Below are 9563 nucleotides of genomic sequence, written 5' to 3'. Positions count from 1 at the left end.
GTAAGGTGTGTGGTGGTATTTATACGTTTCACATAAACGGTTCATTGGTTATTAAATGTAAAACAAGTCTTTATGAAATGGGACCCAGTAATCATCTATAACATTTGTGAAATGTAATTACATTATACACTCAATTCTTATTAATATGTAATTTGATTTCTTTTGCAAAGTATAAATCAACGTGTCTTGAACAGTACTCCGTTTACCATACTGTCCATCATATATTTCACTACTGGTATTCCATATGATCAAAAAAGAATAGTGAGTTCATGGTCTTATGAAATTATTTTTGTAAAAAAAAGTATTTTTCTTTCAGGCATGCTGCGAATCATTCTGGTACGTGCATGATGTGATGAAGCTCTGTCACAGTGTAGATAGTGTCTTCTGTACAATGTTGCTGAGAATTTCAGCGCCATTTCTGAACATTTCACTTTGACTTGTTCATTTCATACCCCCCTTTCAAATGATAGATCTAATAGATGTATTTGAAAAGCTATAGTAATGTTTATCTTATAAAGTATCTTTTCAACAGTACTAATTTCTTGTATTGAAAATTCAAATTAGGATATTAATATATATACAATGTTGCTTAAAATAAAGTTTAGTCTGTCACGCCAAATTATGATGGCGTTGATCGATTGTATTAAATGCAGTCAGAATGCTTGTCTTGCTGTGAAATTGTCTCGATTTATTTGGTCTCGAAATGATAGTGCAATTCCATATTAAACATAATCAACCTTTTTTCGGTAGACTTCATTTTATCTATTCCTTTCTCTCTACATTCTTTCTCCCCCTTTTTCTTCTATTTCTCTTTCCTTTCCCCCTTCAAGTTCTTTTCTGTATCCCTTCTCTTCTGCTGCCCCTTTTCTCTCTCTTTCTCCCTTCTTCAAAGACAGGGAGCATTGTAGTCCACTGGACTACAACGCTCCACACCTTAGGAAATGCGTTTTTATGCAATGTCCAGGATCTTTTACTTACGATGACACAGAGACAAAGCAACCCTGTAGGAGCTCCTGAAATAAGCCAGTCAGTTTTGGTTGAATTTTCAAGAAGAATTGCAATATGATGTAAGAACAGGTGTCAATGACTGTTTAAAGACAGGATTACCGGTATACACAACACCCAAACAAACATTCAATGTTTATTACAATGCAAGTGGTATATTTTAACTTTATTTAATTTTATATCTGTAAAAAACAGTATAAAACAAATTTCATCACAAAACTTAAACCATTAGTTGACCTCCTGGGGCCCATTGCATAAAACTTTTTACCTGAGAAAACTCGGGTTGTTTTTACCGTAGTTTTTGCCGTGTTAAAGTCAATGGCAGAAATCGGACTAACCATAGTTTTCAGTTTTACCAGTTTTCACAGGTAAAAAGTTGTATGCAACGGGCCCCAGGTGTTATTTTTCCCATCAAGTATGGGGTACATATTTACATGATTACATGTCTGTTTATCAGGAATAAGTTTATGATAAAATACTTCTCAATATATAATGTACATCATTAGTCATGAAACATGAAAAAGTCAAAGTAACCTCAATGGTTAGTCTTTGGGCTGAGCTAAGATGAGGGTGAAAGATTTAGTATCACTTCTTATGATATAAGCAAATATAAATATATTTTGCAATTTCAAAGTATGTTCACATGTATACAATATTTCAGTTGACATTGCATTTACAATGATACATTGGATTGGGTGTACATATACAAAAAATATATCAATTCAAATAAATATAGGCCTATTGGTACATGAATATTTGAAAACTACAACAACATTTTATTCCAGAATTGTTGATGCATTGTGAGAAGACGTAAAGTTGGGGTAAACACCTACTACAGTATTCTGAAAACCATGTTACTACAAAAACAGTGTTAGCTGCACAATTGATATTCTGAAAATTGTATTATGAAAAACATGTGGCCCAAGTGATAACACCGTGCACAGTAATGAAATATGTGATGCGCCACGCCCAACCCCATACGCGGTGTTAAGTGGGAAGATAACACAAAATTTGGTATTCTGAAAAAATGGTGTTTGCTAAAATTTTGTTTAAAGATAACATGAACATTTAACACTACGTTAAGGAGAGGTTAAGTTACGGGTGACGATGGCTGCCTTTATTGCAGCAGAAGCCAACTGGAATAATAGATATCATATGAGATACCATTGGGCAGCAAGTAGGCATTTGGTACAAGACATTGAAAAAGAAGAATTTCGAAAGAATTAGACTCAATTTCAAGGAATTTACATGGCTATGTGACACGCTGAGGGACGACCTATCCCAAATTTAAAGGGCGAGCAGGGCCCTTTCTGTTGAAAATAAAGTTGCCTCAACTTGAAGGTTCTTGGCCAGTGGAAGTTTTCAGAATGTGGTGGAAGATGTTGGCGGGATGAGCCAGCCATCTCAGAGTAGGGCAATTGCCAGTGTTACCGATGCTCTATGTAGATGAGCATCAGACTCTTGGCCAGTGGAAGTTTTCAGAATGTGGTGGGAGATGTTGGCGGGATGAGCCAGCCATCTCAGAGTAGGGCAATTGCCAGTGTTACCGATGCTCTATGTAGACGAGCATCAGACTGACTTGCTCAAGTGTCCGGAATGCCCAACACCATACATGTAAGTTGCATAGACTGCACCCACATTTATACATGTATATCTGCATACCTGGTGGGTGTTTCATAAAGCTGTTCGTAAAGTTACAACCGACTTTACGCACGACTGGAACATGTTTTATGTAATAACTCAATTATATAGGGATATCACATAGCATAAGGATCACCAGTCGTGCGTAAAGTCATTCGTATCTTACGAACAGCTTTATGAAACACCCACCTGGGAGTCATGTCATTCCATCCAAATTTACAGGTCAAGTCCACCAGAGAAAAATGTTGATATAAATCAATAGAGAAAAATCAAGCATAATGCTGACAATGTCATAAAAATAAGATGTAAAATATGACAGAAGATAGCTCATTTCATACTGAACCAGCTCCATATTAGACCAGGGGCCTGTCTTACAAAGAGTTGCGACTGATCCAATCAATCGCAACTATGGAAAGCCAGCAAAGTAAACATATATGCATGATTGCTCAAAAAGATTTCTAGATATGAATGTATATCCATTGATTTCTTGACAATTTGGTGTGTTCTCCTTTATTTACGAAGGACATTTTGCAAATTTCCTGTAGAAAAAATTATGACAATGATGGATTTCCATACAGTTATGATTGATGCTGCCTACTAACCTTGATACCTATACAACATAACCAGGACAACAGAACCAAGGATGTCTGGAGCAACATAGGAAGTGCATGAAAGAAGACTATGACGTGGTTGGAAGGAAGCATGAACTTCACCCACTCTTTAAGTAGGACAAAAAGTTTGTGTTCGTAATAGAGAATCCCAGTAGAGGTAACGGGAGTAATGATCTGCAGGTTGGGAGGGGGGGGGGGGGGGGAGAGGTGTTTCACACAGATTTAAGTATGATTTTCATAGAGTTGCACTAAAATGCCTAGTTGCTTGCATTGTAAAGACATTACTACATTGGTCAGATAATGCCATTCTTATTGATCAATAAGATTGTGTGTCTCATTTCATGTACACATAGGCATTTAAGTGTGATTAAGTTATACTTTAGTCTTTGTAAAACACCCCCCTAGTCATGCATACATGTTTTCACCAACCTGGACGGCAAGCTACTTATAAAGAAAAAAGGAGATAATTTGAGAAATGTTCCCTATGTGCCTTGTATGGCTGAGCTAGTTGGAAAAATGCAGCCTACGAATACAGCTACAGACAGAAACATTCTTGACAGACCAGACCAGACCATGACCAAATGCTAGACCCCCTGACATAATCTAGAGCAGATTTTCCTGGAATGTTTTCTAGACGTGTCAGTAAAAAACTCATTCGTTATCTAAACAATTTCAATTTTTTTCTTCAAAACATATCAAACAAAGACAAGACAAGACAAAAGCATAAGACACAAGCAGGACAGACTATTAGTACCAAATCTGATGTCTATTGAGTCACTTCATATCTAGTCAAACCACATATTACTGAACAATAATAATTACACAAAACAACATGAAATTTTGGTTGAGGAAATTTATATTTGGCAGGGGAGAGTTGTGTATTATCAATGGCATTCCATTATTGTGATACTGTGGCTCCTTTGGTGACTGGGGTATTTTGTCCCAGGACCAGTAAGGGCTGCATCAATCTTCACTACTCAAACTGCAATTTTAAACAGCGTTGATGGCAATTGTACTCTCAAACTAGATGATCTAGATCTACGGAGGAGACTGATGCTATGGAAGAGACTGAGGCTGAGTACTTCACTGACTGGTTCGACCATCTTGAAGATGTTGAAGAAATGGATGTAGAGCCTGATCAACTATGGTAGAGGTCTAGAGGAAGATGGGGAAGCAAGTGTCCAAGAGGCTCAGGCATCTCCAGGTACATCAGAGGTTGCTGCCTGGTCAAGAGAGGGATGCCATCTTTCTACAGGAGGGACACTGCTGCAGCAAGAGATAGCTGACAAAGTTCAACTAGCAGGAGATCACTGCAATGATGACCTCGAGGACAGAGACAACCCTGATGTGGCAAAAGAACATTGCATCATTTCAGGAATCTCCTAGTAAATATAAACCAGTGATTCAAAATAAAAATCACTATCATTGAAAGTGAAGATGTCCCGACAGGCTAGATTTATAGTAACTGTACCTTTTTAAGGGGCAGAATAACCCACTTTGTGCAGATAGGAGCCTTGGGTAGTCCACCCCTTAACTCATTTTCGCTATAGTTGGATTGTCATTTCTTGGAATAACTTTTTAATAGTCCAATGCTCTTCGAGACAACTATGAAAGTAAGAAATCTGTGCTATACAAACTGCGGGTCAAGAGACAATTACAAGCTACAGAATAACACTGGACAGAAACTCAACAACATGCTATTTTTTTTAAACTGAACAGAAACATTTATGATTAGAAAGTTAGACCAGCAGACGTACAAGTCTAGGCCTATGCCAAAGGGTATAGTGTTTAGGTATAGTACGGCAGAAGTGGATTTTGTGACTAATGAAGAAGTAGAAGATGATTTTGTGACTAATGAAGAAGTACACATTACAAAATCAAAAACAAATAACTTATTTCAAAATTTATCTCTCACTCCTTAGAGCATGGAGTGAATATTCATTTCATTGACAAGCAAAATGTAATCTGCAACAATGAACACCCGTTCTCCATCGTACATACTGATACCTACGAATGTATGTTTGGAAGGGACCAGCATGCTGCACGAAAACGGAAAATTGCAGTTAAAAAGGAGAAATGCTTACTGGGAAGTTTTTTTTTTACTGGTAAGAAAACACACCTAATTGTATTCAGTGAGTAAAAAATCTGCATAAAAAATGGATCACAACAGGAAAACAAAAGACATACATGTAATAAAGTAACATGAAACAGATGCATTATCTTGTCATTTTTTTACTGCATTTTTTAAAATAAATGATGCAAAAAATCAAAATGGTGTTATCCAACCATGAAACTTCATGAATACAACAATTGTGAAACCTCACAGAAGCTCTAGTATATAGCGTTACTTTGAAATATTTTTATCTACTAACTCAATCCATGCAGCCAAGAACCTCTATCTGATATCTACCTCAAAAAAGGATATGCACAAAGAAAGGCAAAAGTATAAGCCATCTGGATGTGGACTTCACCTCCACATGAAGAAGGAAGTAACCTGCTTGTATTTTCGACTGACCATGATGATTTTGTTTTTCAAAATACGAGAGATAACTTTCTCATGCAACCCAATAAGTATATGATGAACATAATCAACAAACTGAAGACCTCATGCAGAAAGTGACAAAAAAATCTGTGTTGAGTGCGAAGGAGCAAATGATATCGCCAAGAGGGTATGTCGCACTTGCAAAGGCAGTTTGATAAAGCGCCCCAAGCCAGACCTCCATCAAGAAGAAAACAAGTCTTTAGGGCCACTTCATGCTTTTGAAGAAGTGGGTTGTACTGAAAATGGGGCAACTGTGACAGGTGAACCGGAATTCTTAAATCCCAACAGCTTTGACACCATAGTCACTGTGCTCAGAGGGATAGGGAGAAGAGGTTGCAAGAGGCAGTATGGAGGAAAGGAGAGAGAATGGATGTTTGTTGAGTGTGATGGATTGCCCTATACAATCATGAGGAGTCTGATAGACAATGTTTGGTTCTGTAAAAGACGCAAGGAATGTCACTTTGGACAGGACAAATTCGCGGAGCACCCTTGCCATCTCATTGGAAAGGCAGATGCCTACAGGGAGCTTTCCTGGGTTGTCTCGGTCATGGGATTGCTCCACCTGGAGATGAATATTTCCTGATCACTCATGAAGCTATTAGCTGGGACAGATTCATGTCAACCATCGCATACTGTTTGGAATTCAAATCAGGAAAGACACGAAAGTACTGCCAAAAAGGATCGGACAACCATAAAACATTCACCTTATTGGAAATATGCTACCGTGCCTTTAGCAAGGAATTAGTTAGCCTGTTTGTCAAATGTTGTATCAGCAATAATGTACAGCCAACAGTGGAAGGCTACAGGCAACGGGAGCTGGATACGAGCTGTCCAAAATACATGTACATTCAGCAAATAACTCCTGCTGTTCAAATGTGAAATAACAATAAAAATTATCTAAAAACTGAGAATGGGAAAAAATTGCCGATTTGGATTTAGCATACATGGACATGTAGTTTGGTCTCTCATGATCAATCAGACCCTCCAGAAAAGACCTGTCTTATTTCTAAAATTCTTGCTTATTTTGCTAATTACTGAGCAATGTATCATTTTCTATCAGAATGACAAGGCATATTATACAAATATACCAGGCTTTGAGTAAGTATAGCAGGAATCATTCATCCAAGGTTGGACTGGCATTACTATTTTTCCCAATGGGCGAAGCCCCGAGGGAAAAAATAGTGATTATGCCAGTACAACCGAGGATGAATAATTCCCTCTATACTTTCGAAATAAAGGCCTGGTATATTTGTTTCATATCCTGCTTAATAAGTTATAGAAATAGATCTAGATAATCTAGTTCTTGTACTCTTAGTTCATCCTTTTTTTTTAATCTGAATCAAACCAGCTGTGCTGACTGACCTACTTTTCCTGAAGCGCTTAGGCTCAGTGCACGGAATGCGTATAGTGCTTGCGCCATCATGATCTGTGACGTCAATGATGGAATAGTCGACTATTCCATCATTGACGTCACGGAATAGCACATTTTCTTTGGTGGGCATTTCATTTTCGACATCATCGCAAAATAGTGAGAATATGTTTGATCACATGATGCTATTTAAACCGATCAGTATACAGGATTCAATTTATGTAGAATATGAATCTTTTTATTCATACTTGGTGGTCACTTTGTTGGATTCTGTAGGAATGAATTTTGATGATTGTAACCAAAGCTGGTCTTTAGGTTTATTATTGTTGTTGGGTTCTTTAAGTGGTTTTACTTATCTCAAACATCAGAGAGTAGACACTGTTACACTTTAAACAAAAATCATATCCTGTTATGATATTTGTTCAACACAAAATTAGAGCACTGCCAACTACTTCAAATTTAAAAGGGGCCACAGATGAATCCACTTGTAACCAGAATGCTGCTCGATTTGGTGAAAAATAAATAAAAAAAACACATGAATTTAAAAATAGTGAGTCAATTTGTAAATATTAATACTCAAAATCAAAACGATGATTAATTTAAGAAAAATATAATTATAAAATATTTCACAGGTGAGTATTTTTTAGTAGACTTTTTCTTTTCCTTTTCCATATGAATATGCCTTCAATCAAAGTACAATGCTATACATTAGTCCTGAAGGAACAGCAAGGGAGTAGCTCTTAGAAGTCAAGGTGTACTAAGGAATGGTGCACAGGCTCTGGTGTCATAGAAACTCGACAGGCATGATCCTTGCATCCTGTGTCAGGCATACAGGGCAAGCATAGTGGATGGAAATGGCTGTGAGAGCAGTCGTATCATACAGGAGATGTTCAACATCATGCAAGAGTTGTACTTGTTCTTCTCCAGTAGCACAAAGTGACATGATGTCCTGAGTAAGTGCATGGAAGATGTTGCCAATGCTCAAAAGCTCCGGAACCTGTCACAAACACGGTGGACAGCAAGGGTAGAATCAATCAGAGCAGTATTGTTGTCATATGAAACCATTCTAAAAGCTTTGGAGGAAATCACAAATTCTGCAACCCCTACCAACAGGCAGTTGGTTGCACAAGCTTCAGGAATAGAGAAGATGAAGACTTGATTTTGTCATATCGCTGATGTTTATGAAGAACGTAATGAGGGAAACCAGCAACCTCGCTAAATAACTCCAGAAGGAAGATTTAAATATCATAGATGCTCTAAAGCTAAGAGAATCGGCTGTCACGTCACTTGCGCGCATGGACGGTGGGTGACATCAATGCTATGGTTGCTCTTGGACGATCAAACTAATAGTAATAATAATGAATTGATAAATGAAAGTTATAGGCCCGAATGCACAAAGGTGGTTTTTATAACCATTGGTTGAACCAAGGGTTTATGCAGATTTCCTGATTATTACGCTTATTTACCGCATATCTTAAGATAATAATTATGCATTCTTTTGTCACAGTGCGCCTAATTGACGCCTGTTGTCATGATTAAGTACGCTATTTTTTTTTCATGAGTCCACTATTTTAAATTAATGAGTCCACTCTTCAAACAGTGGACTCGTAGTGTACTTAACCAAGACAACAGGCCTCAATTTGGCGCACTTTGACAACAGCGTGCATCAGGAGGTTACATGTGGGCATGGAGAAGATTGGAAGGCTCTAGTACTCGTGGTTTTTCCCCCTTTTTACCGGACCGGAGAATATGATTTTGTATATTTATAGAAAAGATTATGAGCAAGAGACAAGAAATAAGCCAGGGACCGCATTTGTTGAGGGATAGGAATCCTAACGTTAAAACCCAATCTTTGTCAGTGACTCGAGTTGGTGTAACAAGGTCTGAGCAGCCTGGTTCGTCCAGGCTTCGTCGGGCTAAAGTTCCAAAACTTTGGTCGAAAAGGTTGCTATAACTAGTCGGTGAGCCGAAGGCTGAGCGAATGTGAATATGGTGCCTACTCCAGATCCAGATACGGTGAGCCATGCAGAATTTGTTAAGTCTATGGATACGATTATAGAAAAACTAGACCTACTGAATACTAATATCACTACCATGAGAAAGGATATGGCTGAATTTCGTGCTAACATTGCAGATTTGCAAGCTTCAGCAGTGGATTCCGCTGCAAGGCTCACCAACATTGAAAACAGCGACTTGCCTAATTTGAAAAAGAAGAATGAAAAGCTTTAAACAGATCTGAAACAAATGATTCTGGCTCTAGAGGTTCATACCAGAACAAGTGGAATGCCTCTGGCCGTCTCACCTGCATCACGCGGTTCAATATAGCAGCAGTGCTGACTTTGAATACTACTCTAACTCGCACAAGATGTTCAGTGATACATGGTTACTCTTATGT

The 9563-nt window shown here is 38.0% G+C and overlaps 1 protein-coding gene across 1 annotated transcript in view; it reads right to left on the bottom strand.

Moving 5' to 3' along the window:
• Positions 1-3941: 3941 nt before the first annotated feature.
• The window catches only part of LOC121422217 (CDP-diacylglycerol--glycerol-3-phosphate 3-phosphatidyltransferase, mitochondrial-like), a 30156-nt gene continuing 24534 nt past the window's right edge, over positions 3942-9563 (bottom strand). Inside the window, exon 11 of the mRNA XM_041617124.1 lies at positions 3942-4599. The gene's annotated coding sequence lies outside the window, so the exon portion shown is untranslated. The remainder of the gene's footprint in view (positions 4600-9563) is intronic.

Source organism: Lytechinus variegatus, chromosome 10 (genome assembly GCF_018143015.1).
Source record: "Lytechinus variegatus isolate NC3 chromosome 10, Lvar_3.0, whole genome shotgun sequence".
Lineage (NCBI taxonomy): Eukaryota > Metazoa > Echinodermata > Echinoidea > Temnopleuroida > Toxopneustidae > Lytechinus > Lytechinus variegatus.
The sequence above is the reverse complement of the archived record's forward strand: the minus strand, read 5'-3'. Positions and strand labels throughout refer to the sequence as shown.